Source organism: Anser brachyrhynchus (assembly GCF_964034855.1).
Source record: "Anser brachyrhynchus genome assembly, chromosome: 1".
Classification (NCBI taxonomy): Eukaryota; Metazoa; Chordata; class Aves; order Anseriformes; family Anatidae; genus Anser; species Anser brachyrhynchus.
In genome coordinates this window covers 46,767,275-46,793,302 of record NC_137694.1, presented here as the reverse complement: position 1 = coordinate 46,793,302, position 26,028 = coordinate 46,767,275, and the positions used below count along the sequence as shown (strand labels likewise).

The following is a 26,028-nucleotide window of genomic DNA, read 5'->3' as shown; positions in this document are numbered from 1 at the left end:
AGTGAAGGGAACTCCACATCCAAGTTGTCCCTGGAGAGGAAGGGATTAATGCAAACCTTTCCTGTGGGGGGAGTAAGGGGAAGAGCCTGTCCTTAGCAGCATATCTGGGCCCATTGGGCACTGCTGGAGCTGATGCTTGCTGCTGGGACAGAAATGAAGCCTTAGGACAGGTTATAAGGCAGAGAGAATCTTTGTGGCAGATTTCCCAACATGCAAAAATCTGAAAAGGTACTTTGTGAACTGAAAGTGATATTTCCGTATTCGGAAAAAGGACTTTCTGATTCTAAATATATTCCTGTGAATTTGTTTTATGCTCAGCTTCAAGCTGGAGAGAGCTTGCAGGAGCCCTCTAAACACCCAGTCCCCTTTTTCCTTCCATGCAAAGAAACTACCTGAGAATATGTGGCTGTACAGCTGTTCAACATGGAGGAAAAGTGACCTGCTATGAGTACTGCTGGCGGTTCCCTTCATCACCAGAGAAAAACCCCTCACAAATGGCATCCTGTTGGTATTTCTGCAGGGCTCCCTCATCCAGGTTTCAGAGCAGATCTTACTCATCTAGATGAGTTACCACTTCCATTTATTCTAGGCAAGAGGCCTAAGTTAAAATGGAAATTAATGTGTTTGTTAACTTCCCTCTCATTTATGTTTGTTAGCTTTTCTCTTATGCACAGTGAATTAAAAAATAATAATAGCTAATCATGGCCTGGCAGGGATTTTTAATGGATTTAATTTTTCTCCATCATGCTTACATGTAATCTCTAACATTCAGTGTTTTATGGGCTTGTTATCACTCTAGTAGTGCTTGTAGAGCATGCTTGGAGTGCTTGCAGAAAAACTGCAGGAAATACGTGCTCCCCAAGACCAACAGGTGCTGGTTACCATTCCCAAGCCAAGCAGTGCATGTTTTGTATCTAGATGGCTGCTTTAGCATGATTCACATCAAAGGGGATTTTGTCTTTCTAACAACCACACTGAGGGAAGGGAGCATTTAAAGGAATGACTTACAGCACGTAATCGGTAGTTGGCCTGGAAACACGCTCGGGCTTGGCCCTTGAACTGCCCTTGCTGCGATGAAGCTGACAGACTCTGCGTGCTTTTTGTCAAAATGAAAGGTGGTTACCTTTCACTGCATTGTGACATATTACATATGAAATTATGACGTTATTACACATGAAATAGTAGAACCTGAACGTTGCCTATGTGGGTATGAGTGATGTGCATGTCGGCTGCCCGGGGGATCAGGACCAGCCGGGGTTCATCACTCTCCCCGCACAGGTCCTGCCACTACCCAGGGGGATATTTAGGTTTTGCCAATCAGCTTTGTTCTATAAAGCATGAATCCATTGTAATGCTCCAAAATAGTGAGGGATTGTTGGTCCATGCAGTGCAAGAAGCACTGTTGCTATGGTAACCAATCCTGTATCATTTTTGGTGTTTCTGCAATAAAAAACAATACATATATATATACGTGCATTACTTTTATTAGATTATTGTACCTTTGAAAAGCATTGCTCAGCTTTTTTACCTCAGAATCAACAGTTTAATTTCAGACTGGGTCAGTACCAAAATGATGATCATTGTTATTCCAGATGCTTTTTTGGTGGCCTTTGTGAATTTACTGATGGTCTCAGCTCAATAGATAGTGACAGGTGTCTACACTATTAGTGTCTACTACAATTAGCACTAATTGGTACCTCTATTGGCAGTAGAGATTGGCTAGGGATTTAATGGAGATGAGAGATGAACATGTTCTCTCTGTGTTCGTCCCTTCTTTCCCCAAATATACAGCAACACACTTCTGAAATAAACACTCATGGTCAAAGTAAAGAGAAAAAGTTTCAATATTTATTACTTGGTTTGTTCCTGAGCTGTGGCTTAATGGAAGCATTCAATCTCTGAGACTTTCAATTTGGCACTTTTCAGGTGAAATTTTCATTACTAGCCTAATTTTTTCCAGGTGCACTTCTGCAGCTGCAATGTATTGTGCCATAATTTAGCACCTGCAGTTCTCCCTAACAGCAAGAATTTCCAACCAGGAAAAAAAAAATGGTTGGGTCCAGCCTTGATTTAAATAAATAAAATTTAAAAAGCAGCCCCATCATGAAAAGAGCAACAACAAGCTGCTTTCAAAGAAGGTTTAATCAAGCAAAAGTGTTAGTGATACAATACTGTTTGCTGATAAGCATTAACAAAAAAGAGGGAATCTGTGCATTGCATTTTAAAGCATCTCTTACAAGGCTGTTTTTTTTACTTAATTGTTACTTCCCTTTGTAGGAAAATCTCCCCCATTTGTTAATTTGTTTCTTTTCTTCTTATGCCTGACAAACAGCTCTAACCATGTTAAATTGTTCACTTGTGATAGGGGAAAGGGTTTTATTTATGCCTGTGAAGTTAGTTGAAAGTCTTAGACATGTGAAATATATAGTGAGTTCAAAACAGGTGAATTACACTCCAAATAAGTGTTGGCAGCTCTTTATCTTTTCCTTGTTTTCCATATTTAATTCCACCCTTGAAAGATGGAATATGCATCATTTCCCCATCGTCTCTCTCTGGTTCACATTGAGTGAAGTGTTTTGAATTAATTATGTTAAATTATTAATAGCTCAAGATTTGAAAACATTACAAGGTTTGAGTAATGTTTTATCAGGCAGTAGGTGTATGGTAATTCTGACGTTTTCATACAGTAGAGTACATTTCCAGCTGATAGGTAAAAATAACGACTATATGCTGGAAGCACTGAATTCAGTTCATTGTGAAGCATAATAAGGTAATGAATGTTTAGGCTGCATATTAGGAAAAAAACTGCCATTAATGAATAGACTCCAGGAGAAACAATGAAGGCAGCATTTTTTAGGTCATGTAAAATGAACTGTACAGAAGTATAGAATACAAAACAGTTCTGTATTGGTAAGGACACAAATGACATAAAAAGTTTCTTCTGCACCCGATTCCTGTGATTCTCTCATATGAAATATTCTCTGATATAGCACCTCTACCTGTCCGTTATTAACTGATGGCTAACTAACAGTTTGTTTGTCGGAGAAAAGGAAAAATGCCATAGCATTTAGCCCTCTAAACAAAGCATTGCACTGCTAGAATTATCCTAGCTTAAAGGGCCAAATACAAAGTTTATCTTCCGTTAAATCTCCCCAACATTTTAACTAGGGCTGTGAAATAAATGGTCATCTAAATCAAGCTGTATTAATTTCAAGCATTATTTTGAACCTGTTTTATGGTGCTAACAACCATCCAACCGCATTTAAGGGAGAGGCAAGACAGCTGACAAAAGACCCGAGAATTAGCTCTATAATTATTTGCTCAGGGAAAATGGCTTCTTTCCACTTTCAGCCCACGGTGTAGCTGTTGATACATTTCATCAGCCTCGCGTAATAAACCCTGTGGAGGAATTAAGGAGCCAGGAAATATAGGTTAGACTCACAAGACAGACACCTGCACTTCGCGCTCCTTGATGCCCCTGGGTGCTCGCAGCCCACCCCGCCTGCTCTGCCCCCAGCTGCCCGTGTGTCCCCTGGCTCAAGGCACCCCTCCACCTGGGCTGGCATTTAGGCCATTTCTCAGGAGAACTGCCCTACCCCAGGCATTTTTCTGGGGTTGGCACAGTTTCCGTTTCTCATACCAAGTAACAAGCTGTTACATGGGCTAACAAGAAATGAGAGCAAAGGGGCGTCTAACTCTCCTGAAAAAGTGGGATTTTGCCTTGCTCTGAGTCTTGCTGTCTCCTGGTGATTGAGGTCTCTGGGCAGGCAGTGGTTCTGGATCTGCTCTTCAGTGACCAGCTCTCTCCAGGTTGTATGCAGTAGCCTCCAGCATCCAGCCTGGGGCTGTGTGGAAGAAGGCAGAGTGCCTAAAAGCTGTGTGTGGCATGACCTAAATCTTCCCTGTGAGTTTAGATTCATTCAAGTAACAAGTCTTAGTGGGAGAGGAAAAATATGTATACATCTGTCCTCATATATCTAACCATAAAGGGTTATATTTCCAAAGGTATTTAGACATCTGTTGAGTCATGTAACTGCTAGAGTGATTTTCAAATGTACCTTAGTAGATCTGACAGCCAGTTCTTATTTCAAAGAGTTATTTGGACAGCCAGCAACATTCTCAAAACATATATCTATTTCTCTGTGTATTGCATATATACTGAAAATCCAGCCCACAGTCTTTTGCAGGGAGAAGCTTGAATGCTATTCATATACATCTATAATATTAAAATAGCCATTCACTGAGCATTTTATAGTACGTTCTACAAGTCTTGGCATCTGAATTAGGTGCTCACAAGGACTCCTGGAGCACTGGGCTTCGATAAGATGTTATCTGCCTTCTACAAAAGAAGAAAATGCATTACTCCTCCTCTAGTTGGGAGCTCTTCCAGTTGTTTCACAACTTGCACACTTGATAGCTGCCATTTCAACTCTACTTCATAACCTTGCATTGCCTGACCCTCATGTCTCAGCAGCGTGGGTACTTTTACATGTCAGCACAACAAATTCAGCTTCAGTAGACAAATATCTTATTTTTTACTATGCAGCTTACCTAGTGTCCACACTTGAGCGCAGTATCATTTTGCTGACAGCCCTACCAGGACTGGTAAGGCCAAAAAAAAAAAAAAGAAAGAGAAGTTCTTGCAGGGCCTGTAATTAAAATTTGTTTTCATACTACATACTGAAATGTAGGGTGTAATATCTCAGCTCACTTACATTTATGCTGTTATTTCACAGTGTCACCAGTGTTCACAGTGCAATCAGGATACAAACTGGCAGAACTGAAGCAATCTACTCTGTAGTTGCCTTTAGTTCAAGTTCTTATTGTCTTGTAATTAGCTGGAGTGAATGCAGCTCCCCAGCAGCACGCTGTGCACAGTGACATGCTTTGGAACGAGGCGCAGGGCTGGAAATAAAAGCGTTTCACTCAGGGTGCCAAAGTGCCTACTGTAGGTGCAACACCGAAATTCGCTTATTATAATCCCTCTTGCCTAATTAATTCCATTGATAGCCATTCATGTTCATCAGTTTTGTTGACAGTCTTTTACAAAGATTTGTCTTTTCCTTTTTCTTTTTTTTTCTTTTTTTTTTTTTATTTAAACTGGAATAGTTTTATTAGGTTGTTTACTTCAGAGTAACGTGCCATCTTTGATTAAACTCCATGTGGATTTATAACTATGTCCTCCCCATGTTTCTGTGACCTTTACGGCACATCTGATAAAAATAAAAGGTCATGGATTCCAAAAGAACTGGTTCTAATAATAATGTCAGGCAGGCTCCCCTGAAAGTGTGTGATTTTCCTTCCTTCTTTCTTGTCTTTTCTTCTTCTTTTTTTTTTCCTCTCTCTCTTTCTTCTGCTGTTTCAAAGTAAGATGAAAATTAACATGAATAAAATTAATGGTTTAATTTTGCAGGAGAAAGAAGAGGGTTTACAGTGCTCCACTGGGGAAAAGGGCTTTTGTCTTTGTTGATGACCTAAACATGCCTGCCAAGGAGAAATATGGTGCCCAGCCTCCCATTGAACTGCTGCAGCAATGGATTGACCATGGCTACTGGTTTGACAGGTGCAATAAATATTAATTAGTGTGCTTGGCTACAGCGGAGTAATGATATACACTGTTTCTCTGAAGCGTTAAATTGTAGTGTTAGTCTTTTATAATTCCTCATCTTCTCAGTCACAACAGGAAAACACTCCGAGTTACAAGACTCCCTGTATAGAAAAAGGAATAAAGGCTTATATGTTGAACTGAATTACAGCATGAGAAAGGCAAGCCTATATGGGGGAGAGGCACAACATGCATTTTCACGTTTTTGAGAAAACATCAGTATTTAAGCCAGCGCAAAACAGTTCCAAATAAAATTTTAGTTCTTGGTTGTTAAAGGACGAAAACAGGATCATTTGTTTTTCAATGAATGGCTTTGAGGTTAAAACGCATTTGAAGATGGTTTTTCTAACATGCAGCCAGTGTTTAGGGGAAGAGTGGGTAATAGACTCAGGCCCTTTTCTGCATGATTCATGTTAATACTGGTTGTTAGAAAGACTTCAGATTCTTCCTTGTTTATGTCGCATATGTCTATATTCAAAAGAAGTTTACGTTGTTTAAGAGCAAGCCTCATTAATCTTCAGATAAAAAAAAAAAAAAAGAGTAAAATAGCACCTAGTCATGGAGACTCCATTACAGTGCTTGATTATTAGACAAATGTAACCATACTTTATGATACACTTAATTATATACACCTAAGGTATAAAGCAGCTGCACTTTTACCAAAAGAATGGGCCATTAATTAAGAACTGGTACTTCCTCTAAGCTTTATTACTATTATGGTTCACAATTATGCTTAAACCAGTCATTATGCATATTACTGTACTGAAGATCTTGTTTTCTAGTAATATGTGTTTAACATTGTATTACAACTTTACATGGCAGCCTCAGCCTGTTCCCTCTGTGCCTTTCAAAAGAGAGGCATGAAAGTTGGCAGGTAGTGTCTGCATTTCAATTGGAACTCCTACCTTTCTCTTTACCCTTAACCAAATAAAATAAAGGCTTTAGCTTTTCTGTAGTACAATACAAAGGAGCCAGGAAATAAAAGAGGAGACATGTGGGTGTTTTTAAGTCAGATGTTTTCTCAAAACTATAGAATATTTCTTAATATTTTCAAAGTGAAATTGCACTAGAAGCTTAAAGCATTAGGTAGAATCTTTTTATCATTTTATACTGAACTTGGGAAACAGTGATTGAAATGCATGTAATTTTCCAGCTCCAAAATCTCTCATTTTCTAATGAATAGAGCAGAGTTTCTTTCCTTTTAGGAACAATAAGGCTTTGCATTGTCAGCAGCATTCATATTACCTTACCCTCTGTATAAACCATGAGATGGTGTTTGGAAAGATGCAGGTAGGGACAATGAGAAAACAAACTCATGCCATTTTAAATATAAAGGTTTTGCTCCTTTATATACTCAGAATTACTTCTGCTTGTGGGTGCAGCTTGTCACTTGTCAGCCTGTCTGGATGAGCAATATACACAGAAAGAACAATTCGAGGGAGACGATCTTCGCTGGATAAACAACAAAGCATTACTTACCTGGAAGGCAAGAAGACTGGCATGTTTTTTCCCCCAATGACAATCTATAACAAGCAAATATTTGCTGATAATGTCTGACAATATAGCCACAGGAAGACGCAGCTGAGGTAATTCGAGGTAGTATCTTTTACTGTTAGAGGGATCCATGGCTTTCTAAGGTGATTAAACTGTTGGCAGCAAAGCCATTGAGGATGCTAAATAGGAGAGACTTGCTGGTAAAAGACCCACCACTGCCTCAGAGCCTGCTTTACATCACGCTATCTGTGTGCTTACTGCAGACAATGAAAAAAGGTTCCTGGTTTCATGCAGGTAAGAAGTCCCAAGGAAATGGTGCTCTTGTGTTTGTATTGTCTGTTAGCCCCTACCCCCTGCCAACTTTTGAACCAGATTTGTCAGAGCTACTGCAGTCTCAGAGATGTAAAAATATCGTGAACACAGCAGGTGTGACCCTGGTGAGGGAAGGACAGGTGTGGTGCAGGACCAGGCCCACTGTGTGGACTGGGGTATTGGGCTGGGCATATGGGGGAACCTGAAGCTGCAGTGTTATGTGAAGGGGTGAAAGCTTCCTTGGTTCCTCAGTCATTTGGAAAGAAGTCATTTTTTGTCATAAACAATCAAGAGAGCTTTGCAACTAGACCTTTACCTGGACAATCTGCTTCATGATATATTTTCATTTTTCTACTAGTCAAAGGCCTTTTATAAATTTCAGTGACTGCCGCAGTCCCCTAAAGATAGTCTTGGCCTGCATGAGCCCAATGTACTGAGCTCTGTGCTCAGACCCTTTTGAACATGCCCAAATACTTGTGTCAGAGGGAAAAGCAGATGGTGTGAACTCACTCATACCAGAATTACCCCACATGAAGACTGCCCAAATAGTTCCCAGCTGGATGTGCACAGCTCCATCACCTTTGTGCTACCTGAGCAGGAGCCAGGAGCTAATGTCTGGTCTCTGGAATAGCTCCATCTGGCAGAAGACCAGGGTTGCAGCTCCTTTCATGGCATGAGGAACACAGCACCCTTTACAGGGGAACATGAACTGCCAGAACAAAGTAGCAAACAAGACTTGCTTTCTTACTACGAGAGTTGTTATGACTTTCAATCTCCTTTCTGGTAATTTGTTTTAAACCTGTTGCGAACCCACAAGGTATACTTGTGTTTGCTCATCTAGGTTTATTTGTTTGCGTCTGTGTGTATCACATTCAAGCCTACTGGGGGTATGTCTTGAATATGCTAATGAAATGCTTTGACAAACATAGATACCCTGTGCAAACGAGGTGTGGGAGAGGGAGTCACAAGTGCACTAAGGAGGGAAGGAAGATCTAAGCTTAGTTTTGGACTAGGAAGCCTTGCTGGCTGGATCTGCGCATACCGCCAGCAGAAGACAGGTGTACTCTGCAGGAGAAGCTGAATAAATCTGATTCTGAGCAGTATCATCATCATTTTGTATCCACAGCACGTTCATCCCCACGTTCATTTGCGCATCTGTTGTGTATTTAGGTCTTTGTACTCCAGCAAGCCTTAAGTTATGTAAGCGGTTGCACATCTACACCTAATAGACCATATGTTACAAAATGGCTCTGAGGTGGCAAAGTAAGGATGGGCTCAACATGAGGCAGAGAGCTTAACTGTACCAGTGAAGAAATGGAGGGAACATGTAGCAATAAAAAGGAATAAATCCTGCCTTAAGATACTGTGTGGTGGGTAACTTTTCCCATGATGACACAAACATTATTTCCTGATGCTAGGGAAAAAAGAAAAAAAAAAAAAAAGAGAGATAAAACACTGCTTGTGTGCTTCTCTTTTCCACTCCCCCTACATAGGCATTGACTGCTTTATTTACTGATACCATTCCCAATGAAAGGATGTGTTTAAAAGGTTAATTTTAAATGCAGTACAGCTCAGTCTGATTTCTTTCATAACCAAGCTTTACATGTAGTGTTTGGACAGACAATCTTGTGTCCTCAACTTACATCAGTTTACAGCCAGTACTTTTTAGTGATGGATTTCTAGTGAACAACGTGAACCTTCAGGGATGTGTTTCTCAGGTGGTTTGGGAAGCAACTGGGTGTTTCTCCCAGTTTGGGAAGGGTGTTTTTTTTGTTAAGCAGGACTTGGCCTTTAGACTGGGCCTGAAGGAATGTGTGATCAGGGAATTTTGTAAAGAAAAATGAGACGTTCACTTGAGCCTTTGCAGGTTACTGGACTATCTGACTCAAGCTGTCTGAGATGGTTGTGTTCAGGTACAAATGGACTGAGACTCTTCTAGGGCAGGTGAATGGATGGAGATCAGTTCTTGCTGTGGACAAACAAATGAAAGTATGTCAGCCAGGCAAAGACAACAGAAGGCTGTCCTTATCCCTGTGCTTCCATCCAGGTAACCCATAAGACCCAGAAGATATTGCATATTTGACAAAGGTCAGCATTCTGGCCAATTTTGTGTAGTATTCTCTATTCCAGTAAATATCACGTTTCCTGGGTTAATCAAGAAACATCTGCTTCATCTGTCCACTACTTGCTTCTGTCTGCTCTAGGGAGAAAGAAATGTGCACATATACCAACTTTTATATATTTATATCTATGTGTCTGTGTATGCATATATGTATGTATGTATATAGTTAGTATAATATCATACAGATACTGAATAGGTCTGTAGATGCTTATGCCATTTCGCGTATTTATGAACACAGTAAGGACGCAGCCCATTATCTGGGGCTTTCCATCATAACAGCTGTGCATCAAAACAGCATCTTTTCTTTCATTTATCTCATTAAGAAAAGTCACCACCTACTCTGTGGCCATTGCTCAAGAATTCTGTGACTTTACGTGTTTGAACTTTGAATAGTATTGCAGAGTCTGACCCAGATACCACCGCAGGCTGCTTATTTGTACGAGATGGAAAAAACCTAACTCACCAGCTATGTTGGATGAGGACAAAAGGTCTAGAGCATTACAGTTTGTAAGTATGTGTGTAAGCAGAGAGTACTGTGTGACTGTACACTGAAGAGTCAGGCAAGTGCCACTTTGTACTGCTGTCAGGGCTGAGCCCAAGGGCTGACTGCCTGGTCCAGCCCTTCCGATGCCTCTTTGAAGTAGCTTGAAGCTACTGGAAGGGCAGTCATGGCAACAAAGGGCTCCTCATGGGCTTTGCATCAGCTGCAAAGCCTACCTGGAAATCTGAGCAAATGCATTTTTGTCTGTGCCAGTCTGTGTGTTGTCCCAGTTAAATAGTTAGTGTTACCCAAGCTGTTAGTAATGTACTCATTTAATATACTCATGTATATGAGCATGTATATAAGCATGTCTCTGGAGACTGTATTCACAGAAGTGTCTGTGGACCAGAACAGTCCTAAGGAGGTACGTATCTAGGGCTTAAGTTTTCAGCTCTGCTACTGAAGAAAGAAGATCATGGAATGTGGAAAGCTTGGGTGCAGACTGGCTGACTTCTCTGCAACTTTTCACCCTCCACATCCCACACCTACTGCTCCTCTGTTCCTATCCAGCCACTTTTTCCCCTTGTTTCCTTCTGAACCTCCAATTTTGAAAAATGAATCCTCTTGAGTAACACTTTTTCACTTTCAGATCTCATACTCTTCTACTTCTGGTGGTTCTGTGATGTTGTAGACAAGGGACACCAAAAGCATTTGTGGACTCAGCTGATATGACCTAGCGGGTTCCCTGTCTATAGTCCCTACCTTCTCCAGGCTGAATTCAGCCCCAAGTCACCAATGCAGACACAGAATATCAGTTGATTTACCTATAAAAGGACTATTGCAAATGATTTGGCTTCTCTGGAGGGCACTGGGAGAAGGCACCGAAGAAGAGAAATTATTTTCCCCATACTCCTCAAGCGATAGATGGTATGAATCTTGCTACAGCAATAAAATATTCTGGCAGCATCTGAAGCTGCATTATGGAGTGTATCATTTATTATTTCTTCATACAGTCATACTTATCATGAGATTATAAAGTTAAATTTATGTATATCATATTTTGAAAATTACCAGAGCCAACTGTGTGGGCTATTTATACTTGATCTATTAATGAGAAAAGTCACTTGGCAGGCACAAAAGAAAAGAAATATATGTTTCAACCCCTTCTTGGATTCTAGATTTTGGAGAGTATTTACACGAAAAAAAAAAAAGTTTCAGAGCATTAATCTTTTTAATCCTCCATCTTCTAAAACGTTATTTTAGAAGGCCAGGATTGAAGAAAGTATGCTGTTCTTCTGTTGAATGCAATCTCCCCCTAGAAAACTGGTTCACACTGTGCAAGGGGCAAGAATGAGGAAGACAAGATCAACTCAGAACCTTCTTCTTTCTCTTGGCTTACACCTCACAACAGCACTCATGAAGTCTTTGTGTGTATTACACAGCATATCTGAGAGGGAGATGTATAATGGAAACATACACATCTCCTTGGATTCACAAATTGGTGATTTACAGGATGTGCACACACTTGTCCATGATGGAGTTTATATAAACCATATGAGATTCACCAGTGTGTTTTTCTTCTGCCCCTCTTCTCAGTGGCCTTATCCCACACAAATCCTTCTTTACATGATGCAAGATGACAGTCTTTCTGTATGCTGTCCTGTTTGATTCTTCAGGTAGCTAACATAGATTACTGGCCAGCTACTGAACGTTTCTTCTCCTCAAATGGAGCCCCATAGGGCCCCTTGGTCTTTTTCATATTCTGTGCAAATCTTTCCTTGGAAACTAGGTAAGGTTCCTAGCTGCATTTCTCTATATATCTCTTGCTCACAAATCCTTTCAGTTTCCGTAATGTATACCACTACTCCTTGGTGGTGGTATACATCAATCCACGATTTCAAAACACAGACTCCAGAAGGTCACCAGTAAGTGAATGGTGTTAAGTTTTGCATAAAATCCAGAATTGTTGTTATTGAAATGATGGACTCAGAAGTGTTAGTCTAACATTTTTGGGAGTGTTACTATTTCTACTGCTTACACCAATGCTCTTGGTAAATAGCATATGCATTTAACAGTTACTCCTAACAAATTGAGATATGCAAAAAAGATCATATCTTTGTCCCTATCACAATTATTTTAGTTTTGTTGCTCACTGAATAAGAGCATCACTGAAGCTGTCACACATTTCTAACAAGAAAGCAGTTCTTGCCAAGAAAATAAGGGTTTTTATTGAGAAGTCTAGATTTTTTAAAAAAGAAATTAAAACCAACTCTGATGAACAACAGAAAGCATTAAAATGAATAGCCAGGTAATTTTTAATAAACAGTTTCAATTGAAAATTTGGAAACATAACTAATATTATTTGACTTTTCTTTATATTTTTATTTTATCTCATTTCATTTTTTTAAAACAAAAAATGTATATTTTTGTATTTACTTGTTCTGTTGTTGTTCTAGTAATACCTACTGTTTTATTTCTCAGTCAGAAGTGCTCCCAAACTCCGCGTTATATATATATATGTATAGGTTATATATGTAACTCTCTCTATATATACACTTATATATATAGTATTTATGCTATATATTGTAAATACTTATATATAAGGATATATATAGCCTATACCTATCATGCAAATCACGTTTTGAGTCAGTGCCTTGTTTACCTTCTCTACAGTCTTTTTACCATCAGAATGGGAACATTTCAGAGAAAAAAAAAAAAAAAGGAAAGATTGTGGAGAAAGGCTATGCTTTGATATTTTTCTGCTGAAATGAAGCATTTTTGGTCAGAGTGTAACCAGCTTAAAATAACAGTCCTCCAATAGCCTCAAAACATGCAGATGAAGGAGCCCGACGGGAAACCATGAAGGATAGGTTTGTTTCACTGCCCAAGAAGAGAAGGAGACAGGAGAAGCCCCAAGGATGGGTAAGAAGATGCTTCCTGTATGTGTTAAGAGTCTGACACTTTAAATTGGTAAGGAAACTGAACTGGGGAAAATCAGGTGGGAGTGTTACTCTTTTGAATATATTTCTTATTTCTTGTGCAGTCTTGATATATGAGACCAGTGGGGCTAGAAACTTCTGCAAAAGCCTGCTGGACTTTTGAACTGTTGCACATTTGTGGAGAACTAAATGGCAAAGCAAAGAGCCTGCAGGGCTTGCACACTGGAAAACTCTTGGGTTAAGCAGTGAAGGGTTTATTGGTGGCCCTGAGAGCATGGCAGTCACATGCCAGGTCCCTACCTCTGTCAAGAGATAAAAGGGAATCTGTGGGGGGAAGCCTGACAGAGAGAAGACAGGGAGTCACCAAGTGCAGCTGAAACAGGAGCAAGCATTTCCATTGTTTTTGTTTGCAAAAGTTCCCAGCTGTTAATCATTTTCAGGAGGAAGAATAGTTGCCTGACAAACACTGACAATCACGAATCTTGTGTGTCACTGAAGAAAGCGAGACTTACTTCTTCCTCCCATTCCTCTGCTCAGGTTTTGCTGCCTCCTTCTTCCTCCCATTCCTCTGCCCAGGTTTTGCTGCTCCTCTCTTGCTGCTCTCTCCCTGGTGCACTGGCAGGCTGGGGTGACACTCAGCCTGTCGGTGGTGTCAGACAGTACCACGTTGCAGATCACAGCAGCGACCCTCTGTCTTCTCTGCTTCTTTCACGCGTGAAGGGAGCCGTGTGATTGTCTCACAGCAAGCCATAAAGAAGCCGAACCACCAGATGGACTGATCTAGCACCAGTCACGCAGCACTTTTCTAAGGCTCAGGCATCATCCGCATATTCCCCTCCATCCCACCCCCAGGGGTAGTAGCTTTATGAACTGGAACAAAAATGTGATGAGGCTTTCAAGCCTTCTGACACTGCAGTCCAGGCCCTTTCCTTGTCCACTGCACACTTTCAGCTGAAATTTAGCAGCAGTTTTTCAGAGAAGAAAGAGACAGTGAGTTAACAGAATTACTGCCAAGACTGTTTAAGCAAAATAAAAGAAGCGAGCACAACAAAAGCAAGGGAGAAGTACTGATTGTCAAGAGGGAGCCTCAGAATTATTAGTAAAATAGGGATTAAGTCTCTGCTCTGTTAATCTGGTGTAACTGCAGACACTGGTGATGGCAAAGGCACCTGAGCAAACCTCCAGAGAAAGGAGGCGGCTCCAGTGTGTGAACAGAGGGAAAGGGGAAACACTGAGGAAATGTATTGCATGGCGTCCATCCCCTAACCACATCAGGTCACTGTGCGTTGCAAAAGGACGGCCTTTTGGGGGAATAGTGCCTGTCCCAAAGGCTGAACCTGGGCAGAACATGTTCTCTTGGGGATGTGGGTTTGCCTGTCTGGAGACAGGCAGGAGGACTGGAGACAGCAATTTATTCCTTCAATGTTTTTCCATTGTCTGATTGGCAGACCAGAGATTAAGCCTGTTCCAGTAACATCTCTGAGAATGCAAATCTTAATTTGCTGTTTGTTAAATGCTTAACTAAAATCTGAGGCCTTTATTTTAAACTACAACTGCTAGAACGGGCTCTGTCAGGCATCCATTTGCTTTAGAGAACAGCTCTTCCTGACAGCAGCAGAGATGCAGACAGTTACCTTTTAATACCAGGCTGTGAAAAGCTCACTTCCCCCCCTCCATGCCCCCCCTGCTTTCATTTGCAGTAAACAGCAAAGCCTGTCCTTATCCTGTGCTATGACTCTATTCCACTTTCTGAGGTGCACTTAATAGCACGGGGATGGCGTGGGGTGCTTTGCGCTATCCATTAAAGAGAGCTTGTGGACGGAGAGCAGGCAAATTCATTGGGTTTGGGGGTTGGCAATGATATGAAAAAAAAAAAAGAAGTCATTTTTGGTTTTGATGTAGAGAAGACACGGGTGTGGTACAAGTCAAGGACATGCTCTTGGTTGCAGCTATGGCCCCTCCTGGTGGTGGAAGCCATGCAGAGACTCCGTCTCGCTGTCAGTTTTTGATGTAATCTCCACTGATTCCTTCCCTAACAGGGGAAAGGGAAGGGAAACAGGAAGAGCATCTTTCCATTAGGAGCTGACTGAACGTTTTGATGCAGACTTTGCCACTTTTCTGGAATCGCATCCAAGCTCTAAAACTTTGTAACTGTGTGTCCTGCCTTTACTGCCCGTATTGACAGCACTGTGCCAAAGACTTGTGCCCCAAGGAAGAGAATAGGATTTCTGCGTTTGCCTAGAAGGAAGAAAGCAGTGCTATGATTATACCATTTTTCCAATAAAGAGAGAAAAAAAATGATATGCATTCATTAAAATAATTTTTCAATGGTTTTCAGGGCTGTAAGTCATGTATTAGCCATTTCCTACATTTAGGTCAGAACCAAGGTCTGTTTAATAGGCTATTCTATATCCAAAGTAACTAAGAACAAGTGTTTTGATAGGAAGGGATAAGGCTTTTACTGTAGGCAAACACAGCATGCCCTGCTAAGCTCTTAGCTAACTTGATATATAGCCCTGTTCAGGAAAAGGGAATTGTCACTAAATTGTTGCCTTATTTTACCCTTCAGTAGGAATAAAATCAGCCTATAGGAATGAAAAATTTTAATACATCTCTATTACTATACACTCTCCTAATTGGTATTGATCTTCCCTGTGGTACCTGAAATGCCAGAAATTATTTCAGCGAGATTTAAGCTAACACAAATGGGAAAAGGAGAGAAAGATTGACACCAAAAAATGAGGTGGGGAAGTGTAGGTGCTGGCAGAATATACGGGTTCAGCAGCAAGTAAAGAAAATACTTTTTACAAGGGGAGCAACTAAAAACCAGTCAGATTGCAACTGAGATGATAAACAGCTTTAAAAGGAGAGAAATAGAAGAAAATATGTGGTAAGGAAAAAAAAAAGAAAAAAAAAAAAGATTTTCTAAAGAGGGAGGGAGATCTTTTCCGTAAGCTACCAAAGTGGACAAGCTTCAGGAATGGATGCGGATGGGAACATAGCTCATGTCCAGCAAGCTCAGATGAAGTGAGACAATTCCCTGTTGGCAGCTCAGAGCCTCAGTAATGCAGCCAGTGCCAGAACCCTGCCAAGAAATGCCTCTGCAGGTGGCAGTGTGTTACAAAGAGGTAGGATCAGAGGAATTCCTGAGCTTAGTTGAAGCACATGTCATGGGATTTTTGTTCAGTTTGTTTTGCATCCCCTTCAGTTTATGAAGTTCAAATTATCCTAAACTGCATTGTGCCAAACAAGCAGACGCAGTCTCCCTTGCCACAAGCAATGCTTGACAACCCAATGGGCTGCATACAAGATAATGTTGTTTGCTAATAATACAGCCCCAAATGTATTTATCTTGCACCAGGTAAGTAATTAATTTAAAAGTCGATACATATGGCTTCCTTGAAATGGAGAACAACACTAGTACTGGAACATAAGATTTGTAATTTAGTGAGGATATTCAGCACTGTGTAGAAAGCCTGGTTAATCACAGTTTTTCAGCAGCCTTGTCCAATCCTCATAAACAGAATAATGTAATAATGAAGCTCTCTATCACTATGTCATAACGGAGCAAGGGGGGCAAAACTTCATTACACTCTTTTGTCTCACCTTCCATCAGTGTGAGTGAGATAAACAGAGGGACCCAAAATATTCCATCAGTTTCTGGATATCTAATTTAGTTCCTCGGTGGAAAGTTCTTCATTCTTCTTCAGCAATTGATGGGGAAACCACTGAGACAGGGTAACCCTCAAACATGAGCAGACCGGGTTATATATAATTTTAAGTGCTTTACAGCTTTGAAGTGCAGGTCTTAAATAACTTGAATTAGTTGCCTTTTTTCACATTTAACCTTGTATGTGTGCTTTCATCCACATTTTTCTGCAGTGGTGCAGCTACTTGGAAGATGGTATTCCAGCTAGAATACAGGTGCTGAGTTTTGTCTCTGAAACCTCCCTGAGTTGAATTTGAGCACTGACCAAAGTGACATAGAATAAATTTAATTCTCAGGCTTCATAACAGGGCTGAATTATTTTACTTCTTTGCCAGATAAACTTCAGGCTCTCTAAATTATTTCTGACTTACATGAATGAAAAGGAAGGGGAAGCATTTGTGGCATGTCCAAGGAGTAAATGTTTTCTGAAGAGTTCAAAGTTATACAGCTCACATTTCTGTGATGCTCCCAGGCTGCACTCGAAAAAGGTGCTTATTCAGAACCTCATTTTCATTTGCAAGACAACTGTAACTCTGGGATATCTAATGGGCTCTAATTCTGTCCAGTGCATCTGTTTTTACAAAAATCAATGCAATCCTTGGCTGTGTAAATCCTTGTTTCAGGGCCGCTGACATCCAGCCAACAGAGGGAGCACTAGTTTAATTAACAAACCCAATTTCCAGCACTGCCAATATTGCTGCTGGCTGCACAGATAAGAAGGTCAATATGGAAAAGCTATGCAAGCCTTTTCCCCTAAGAACTGGAGGAGGGCAAAATGATTGCCAACAGAACAAAAAGGAAACCTAGTGAGGAATCATTGTCAGGCCACTGTGTGGAACTGAAAAAAAAAAAAAAAGGAGGGGGATTGGGATAGAGACAAAAATGTGAAGTGTTACTCATTAAGACAAAAGGCAGCTCCCAGGGTGCTGCCCAGTCCTGGGTTTCAGCTGCTACCCGTGAACAAGCAGAGCCCCCTGAGCCAGTGCAACCTTGTATTGAATTCAGGGCCATCTGCCACCTCATTTATCAGAACTAGTTAAAAAAAGATGAAATTCTTTGCAAAGAGACCTGGTAGTGAATTTTGGCATTTCTTTCAATGAAGACTTAATTGCAAATCTTATTTATCCAGTCTGCAGATCTGCCACTCTCTGTCTATATGGCAATACACCACTGCTGTGAACTGGAAAACCAAACAAAGCCAAATCTTCCACTACCATGCTAAAGTTTTGCATGTTTCTTTGTTTTCTTCTTTATAAAATAGGTCTCTGCTTTTTTTTTTTTTTTTTTCCTTTAGTTTGTTTTTGTTTTGACAGGGAGTAGTACTCAAAGATTTGATCACTCTTAATATTTTGTCATGTTCAGGATATACTTGCCTACATCTTTAAACTCAGGTTTACTGTTTCCATAGCTGTGAAGAAGGAATTAAATACATGAAATCTGTACTTAAATATATGTGTATATATATCCCAAGAACTGTGGGTTACATGAAAATGAGAACTTTTAACAAGGCAAATTCTCTTGTCCTGAATCCTACTTTGGAAATGAATAGGGAAACTTTTCACAGAGGAGCCCCAACACAGCAGGGAGAGAAATATGCTTATGCTAAAAGAGCTCCACAAACACTCATCTCTGCTTGCTAGACATTCTTTTTTTTTTTCTTTTTGTGGTGCAGGCCGCTGCACTGGATAACCCAAGTAGGAGTATAAGGCCATAAGATAACAAGACAACTGCAAATGGCCAACCCTGAGGAAAAGTTAAGTTCTATTTGAATTTTCAGTCTTTCAGAAAACCTTCCCTCCTGCTGATAAAAGGCTCATGCCTCCTGTTTCTATAGTGTACCCTTTCCAGTCTTTCCTGTCTGTAAAAGCCTGTAGAGCCTTTAAAATATCTGGAAAACATAAACTTAGGAGGAAAAGTAAAATGGGGAAGATACAATAGAGGCCCCAGCATTGTAAGAAGCAAAACCTAAGAGCAATAAAAATAGCAGAGAAAGCCATGGGTGAATTAAAACAATAAAGGAGTCATCATGTTAAATTTCGATGTTCTTTTATCAATTACTTCTTCACATTGATTCTCTTTTTTCTGGTGTTTTGATTACACCCATGCTTAGTCCTGTTGTATTGTCAAACTCATAGCTTCTCTGGCTTGATTGACTAGAAGCATGATCAAAGGGCAGAGGTTTATAACTCTGGAAAGTTTCCTTTCAAACAACTTTCATGCTCTCCTTGGAGTCCAAGGGCACAGGAAATGCAGGATACATCCAAGCTCACTTTATCTCCAAAGGATTTCTAAGAACTGCAGATGCTCATAAACAAGATTTGGCTGAACTCTTGACTGACAGTCTAGAGCTGCTGTTTGATATCAGTGTATCCAGTTTCCTGCTGATAAACCAGAGTTATAATATGGTGCTTTGAAACATCAATAGAAATGTACTTTCAAATTTTTATTTTATTTTTAGCGTTTTCTCTTTTTCAAGTTCTCATGTTGCCTCTATTCCACAACAGTTTTGGGCAACAACATGCATGAATGGTCAAGCTGTGGCTGGTGTTTATGTGAATCTTAGTAAACCTTCCCCAGAAAGGATTTTTTAGCAAAATCTCTGGGTAGCATATTCAGCTTGAAGTAGGTAATTGTAACCCATACAAAAATATTTTTGTGACTTTGAAAAGAAGTAAGTAAAAATTTGTATTCCCAATAAAAAAAATAATTAAAAAAGGGTAGGTAGGGGATGGGGGGGAGGGAACAGGGGAAGAGGAATGATGAGTGGCAAAAGTTGTTTGTAAGGCACTTTTTATATTAGTCAATCTGAACATAATTGAAGGCATGAAATTTGAAAGCAGTTTTAAGCTATGCTTCACCAACACAGGGAGGACTGGGTTGCTGAGGGTGTCCACTCCACTATGCTGAATTTAGGAAATGGTCAAAACCAGAGAAAGTCAAGGTTGTTAATCTGGTCTTTCAGTTTTATGGACCAAAAAAATGGAAAGTAAAAACACCGGAAACTGAGGCTAACTTTGAACAAGAACTGTTGCTGCAATGTGGACAAATGTGAAAACACACATCTTTGTGTCAGCCACCCTTCTCTCTCATCATTTCCTACTTCCAAACTCTGCACTTTTGTTGTAGGAAAGTGAACAGATATGAGCGCGGAGCTCAGAATGAGTACTAAGAAAGACTTCAAGACATCCATACACAGCCTGCAAACATCTCAGATTCAGAAAAGCCTCTGTGTTTGAAAAGGTTGTACAGTTACAAGGAAACGGTTTGATATCTTGGAATTTGAAGACTGCAGGCTTCTTAAAAACATGACATCAATGTATTATTTAGGAAGCAGTGCATTCCCTAGAGCACCCACCAGCTAACTTCCTAATATGACTGAAAAACGTTGTGAAGAAGAGGAGTACCCCAGCCCTTCACCCAAGGGACTAGCTCCTTGCCGAACGTAGACTTTTCAAGCTGCTTTCAGCTTGCATTGTTCCAATCATATCTAACTAGCCTTGTGATTTTTCCTTCTGTAAGGCTGCCTCATGAATCCTCTTTGTACCATATAAATGGCTAGTGTGAAGGGTGAGCGCTGACATACGCTGTTTTGTTCTTTGCCACTTCATCTGAACTCTGCCATTTCAATGGGCAGCCAGCATTAGAAAGTTTTTGATCACACTGAAAATCCTTGCATTTAAGTGGAGCCTGTTTTGTGAAAGCTGAGGGAATAGGCTGAGGAGTTAATACACCCACTCATCATCTAATCTTGACACCGGCTCATACAAAAGCACAAGTGAATAAAACTGCATCATTTTCTGCTACTTTTTGAAGGTTTTGAGATCACGGGTCTTGGGATTTGCTTTGACACGCTGGCTGTCACTAACATACTTGTGTAATTATTGTACATATTATTGATTTTGAAAGATTCATATTCTCTGCTTTTTTTATTGATTGGTAAGGGGTGATTTTATTGAAGGCAGAACAAGCACCTCCAGCTATTGAAGGAACATGAAAATTAATGCAACTATGGGTACAGGAAGTCTACTGGGTCCTTTGTGATAAAGTTGTAGACAGTCAAATCTGGCAGAGAGGGTACTTTCCTTTCAGACTGTGAAGGTAACAAGAAAATCAGCTAATGATTTCAGGCAATTCATAAAAGCCTTAAAGCTTCTAACAGTAGAAATATTATGAAAGATGCACTGACTCTTCTTTCTCTTGCTTGCTTGATTTTTAACTTGATGAGCCCAAAATATGTTCAGGTTAATGAAATTCTGCCCTTGGAACGTACATTGTACAGTGCAAAATCAAAATTGTTAATGGTAGTGTAGAAATGAGGTGTTCAGTCTAGCTGCCTATAAGCTTAATTTCACTTCACAAGTGATTACTGCTAGTCTGTTCTCTGGTTCCTGAGACAGAAATATTCATCCATTCATTTAGCGTATAATAATAAGCAAAGTCTATATTTGATGTTGTTCAGAACTTACTTTGAACTGTTAAATGGACAACAGTTACCATGCAACTAAAAGGCAATAAATTCTCTGTGATTCATGTTTTAAAGGGAGAGAAATTCTTTGATTTTTAACTTAGCGATGCTTCTCATGAAATATTCAGCTAAAGGTGTAAGCTATGAATTCCCTCCCCTGATGAAGACAAAAAGTGAACAAGTATCGCAACCACGCAGCCTCCTTCAGTCACATGTGAAACAAAGCCTCTCTGGCTCTGTGAAGAGGGTGTGCTCAGGAGTTAAAACAGGTTAAAACAGGACAGAAAAGTCACTTATTTTTTTGGTAGTCCTTGCAGGGAACTTAGCATCATGTAAAGATGCAGTTTTGCTTTACCTTGCCATGGCAGGATTTAATACTAGGAAGAAACCAACAACATTGGAAAAAGTACCTCTGAAGACAATTTTTGTCTTGAGGCAAGCCCAGTGCCATGAAATGAAAGCAAGCACGTTCAGTTTGCAAAGGTCCAGAGGGCCCCTTTTGATGAATGAGTAATGGGGTAACATCAAAAGCAGATCCCTGGAAATTACAAAACACCTGATACAGGTTCCTGCATTTTGGAGATTTCATGATGTTGAAGAGAGATTTTGTACCAAAAGTGAATTGATGCAGTATTCATAACACACCAGTGATGAGTCATGTTCTGCTGAACAAACTTGCTGAAGCAAATGACCCTCAGCTCACCATCGGGCTTGCTCACTGGCAGATACTGACATTAACAATGGAGCAGGTGTTGTGAAGCTGTGATTCTTTTCCTTCTTTCCTTTTTTTTTTTTTTACGCTTTAGATGGGCATATTCTCCTAAATTATTTTGTCAGATATTTCCTTTCTCCCCTCTTTCAAATCGTGCTCCTTTTGTACCTCCACTTTTTCCTCTGCATCCCTCACCTCTCCTACACAACATGATCTTCTTTAAAAAATGGAGCATTTCTTCTACTTCTACGATGTACCAGCATCTTGCAGTTGTAAGGGAAGCATCTCCCTGCAGCAGACAGTTGACAGATACAGGCAGATTGAGCTGTGGATATGCACTGATACAGCCATTGCTTATCCTAGTGACTTGATGAGCTATCCTAGGTGATAGCTCTGGGATTATGTATCACCGGGGCTTTTTTGACGACGATGACTTTATCACTGTGAAGCCTTTTTTACACCTGTGTTGAATATTTAAAGTCTTTTGTCTCATCCAGGATATGGGAAACAGAATGATCCTGTGACTAGAGATACACCACAAATCTTGCCATAGAAAGTCAAGGTTACCCTCATTTTGCAAAAAGGGTAACTCTCCTGAGGTTAACTGTAGTTTTAGCTGCACTTGATGGCTGGGAAACAGTAACAGTGAAATTTTCTTTAGGAGTCCATCGCTGGATTCTTGAGATCTATTGGAAAATGTTCAGTCATCATGCAGCCATTGAACTTGGAGGACAACAGCTGCTTTATCAAAGTCACAAAGCATGAACATGGTAGGGCATGCAGTAGCAGGGAGCAAGGAGCATTCAGCTTTTGAAGTGCTACTTAAGTCAAGTCGATCTTATCTGTCTCCAGGTAACTGCTTTGTCTCACATGGAGCTTCTCATCCTTTTCTTTGGGGTAAGCCTTGGAAATGGTCTTTGAAAAGTAACCAGGATGTAATGACTCTCTCCAAGGGAGTGTTCCAGGTTCAGTGACTCAGAAGAATTCATTATTTCTTTTTGGAGAAGAAAAAAAAAAAAAACATACTCTGAATTCCTCAAATAATCTCTCTGAAAGACTGTCTAGGAGTATGGAAAAAGAAATGAGAATACACCAAAATGGAAGTTGTATACAAATCCAGACAGAAGGTCCTGTTTCTGTGCCAGCAAAGTAGAAAGGGCTGACAGTGGGGAACGTGGTCCTTCCAGGTCTTAACTGTTGGAGGGCAACACCCCTGATGAGGAAGAAATTTAATTAGTTCTGAATGTTTGTTACAGATCTAGTCTTCTTTCCTTCTAGGCATGTCAGTTCTGCAAAATGGCAAGAGGAGTTACTGGAAGCTCTGTGGTATTACCAAGATATTTCAGCTGTCTTAACACACACTGTTTTTTTGAAGTAAATAAATGGCTCCAGCCAAAGTTTTCCATTTTGCACATGTAAGAGCACTGTCACTCACAAACAGGTTCAAAAGGTTCATTTGCATGGGTTAGCTGGCAACATTCACATTCCCAGAGATTAAATCTTAGCTGTAAAACCCCTACCATTATGGTACACTGTGGCTCGTAATTGTGTCCGGGTTTATGTGTCAAGAGCAGTCTCAGGCATGTCCATGTACTTTTCATCCTTTTATTGATTCCTTTGCACCTAAAAAGTCACAGCTTCTTCCATTTCAGGAGATGTACTATAGTTCTTCTTTTAAAACAGTATGACACAGTTCAGTAGCTGGAATGTGCTGCAGAGCTGGAACTGCTAGATAGCTTGTTTTTAATTTTCTCCACGGGAAAGAGTAATGTGTAACTTCTCAGCAGAGTAACTGTCACAAAGAAAGAGGATAGAATAAAAGGCGTATTTTGGCTCATGTCAAGATAAAACTGAACAAAAAAAAATCTTTCTCACAGTTCTGTCTTTATAACTCTGAAACTGAATTTATATCAAGATTTCTAGTTCAAATACGAAATCAGCCTCAGCCACTCACTGGAGACTGAGACAATTCAAACTTTCCAACATTTTCAGTGTGTTGGATTTTAGTATTAGAAATAGATCTCCAATTAATCCTGAAAAAAAAAAAATCCTGTAAAGAAACCAGTACCAGCAGAGAGTGCTGATGCAAGCATAGTGTTGAATTGTTATTTGTGGGAAAACTTCATTACACTTTTACATTTTGCAGGCTGCCTTTCACAAATACATGGGTAGCAATATTAGGACTCATGGGCAATGTCTATGGGGGCACTCTAAAGCAATAGGAACTTGATCTCATTGCTTTTATTTGCTAAAAATGTTTCACAACTTCTTTTATATATTCTGCTAGCATTGGCAGTAGTGATTTCTTTTTAATTAAAATCTCCTAAAAACTGATTTGACAGGGTTCTCTGAAAGAAGAAAAAAAATAAAAAGAAAAAAAAAAGAACTGGCAAATTAATTAACTAAACTAGAAGGTCAGTTTTAAAATCCTGCTGCAGACTAATTAAATCCTAGACACTGACATTTTTGGCTAAAAATTGCAACCATAGTAATTAGTGTTGCAGGAAATTTCCATATGCCATTGTGCCAAATGAATGAGAGTATTTCATAATTGTTCCTGTAGGACTTATTGCAAATAGCTGGGAGGGACATGATTCTATTGTAGGATATATGCAAAGGCATCATAGCACTTTCATTCCAGTAAAACTGGCTCCCCAGATTAGTTGCGTGAAAGAGGAAGAAGTCTGACAGATGTTAGGAATATTATAAATTATTATTATAGCGATCTCTTCTTCTTGTTGCCTAACCACTTTTTAAAATAGTGCTATTTTAAGCCGCTACCACTACTTAGAGAAATAGGGCAAGCTATTAGTCAAAAGGCTGTGAATAAATACATGCTGAATATGCAATTAAAAATCACCATTGTGAAGAGTTTTATATCATAAAATGAAAGGTGCTGTTAATTATTTTACTTGCATATATTTAAGCCAACTATACAAAGAGTTTTCTTTTTTCTTTTTTTTTTTTTAATCATTAACTTTTTCAAGACTGCTAAGGATTTGTTAAATGTCAGGCAGTAAAATTAAAATGTCAGTATATGACATAAGGGTCAAGTAGACTTAATAAACCTGAGCTACAGCATTCCACATTTATTTCCAAATATTCTTTTTCTACTGGTAAAAAATTTGAAATGTTTTTTTGTGCAGCTCATGTGCCTTTTGGATATAATAGATTGTTTGAGTGAGTTATTCAGACTTTTCTTATTTAGAAACGTTGTACAAACTTCACTCAGAGGGAAAAAAATTACTCCCATCTTGAGGGGCATTGACATAAGATGATGATCTTGGTAGCTTTTTCTTTAATTATTCTATCTCTTCAAAGAAAATTAAAATGTCAGAATAAGAAAATGACCAATTTACCAAATAATTAAAATAAGTAAAAGATAAATGACTGGTTCAGATGAGAACAAAAAGAGATCATGATGTTGCAGTGAAGGACCAGCCTGAAGAGTGGGCAGTCCGGGCTCACAGAGGCAAGTGTGTCTGAAATGGTGCTCGCAGATGGGCCATCTCCATCCTCCTGTTCCCAGGCACTATTTGTTCCTATTATGTCCATCTTTTATTCTCCACAAAAGTGGCATGATTAGCACTTGGAAAAATAGTTGACAGTCTCCTCTGCAGTTAGCTAAACTGCAAAATGTTCAGCAGAGCCACACCATGTGAGATGGGAGAGAAACTTCAGAGTGTCTCCAAGCCCTGCTGGCCTAATGTCCCCAAGTCTCTGCAGTCAGTCTGCAGTTTCTTCCTTCACAGACTAATGTGATGGTCTGTGACTGACTGCAGCAATCAAGGGGCATTCAGGTGCATGTAGAGAACAATTTTCTGGTTGATGTGTTCTTTCAGGTGAACTCATTCAGTAAAATGGCATTTATTTCATACTTCTCTTACAAAATTTCAGTATTTTATTTCAGGTAGAGAATATATGTCTTTCAAGCTATTGTTTCAGGCTCTATGCAAACTTAAGTCTTCCCACAGTAAAAGTCAGGGTGAGACTGAATAGCAAGTGGATATAATTCATGCTCATAATGGCAGAATTTCGGACACATGCAGTCTTATGTAACTGGTCACCTGTAAATCAACCAGAATGCATGGTTGTTTCAGCTCCTGGGTGCCCCAAGTTTTACACAAGATCTTGAAATTTAGGGAGATTTGTACAAAACTTGCTCCACAGGGTTGTCCAGTCCATAGCA

The 26,028-nt window shown here is 39.8% G+C and overlaps 1 long non-coding RNA gene across 1 annotated transcript in view; it reads right to left on the bottom strand.

Moving 5' to 3' along the window:
- Nucleotides 1-5,058: 5,058 nt before the first annotated feature.
- Nucleotides 5,059-26,028, bottom strand: part of LOC308191637 — a 34,390-nt gene continuing 13,420 nt past the window's right edge. The window contains exon 2 of the long non-coding RNA XR_013948178.1: nucleotides 5,059-26,028. This exon is cut by the window's right edge and continues 12,649 nt beyond it. This is a non-coding gene — a long non-coding RNA (uncharacterized lncRNA).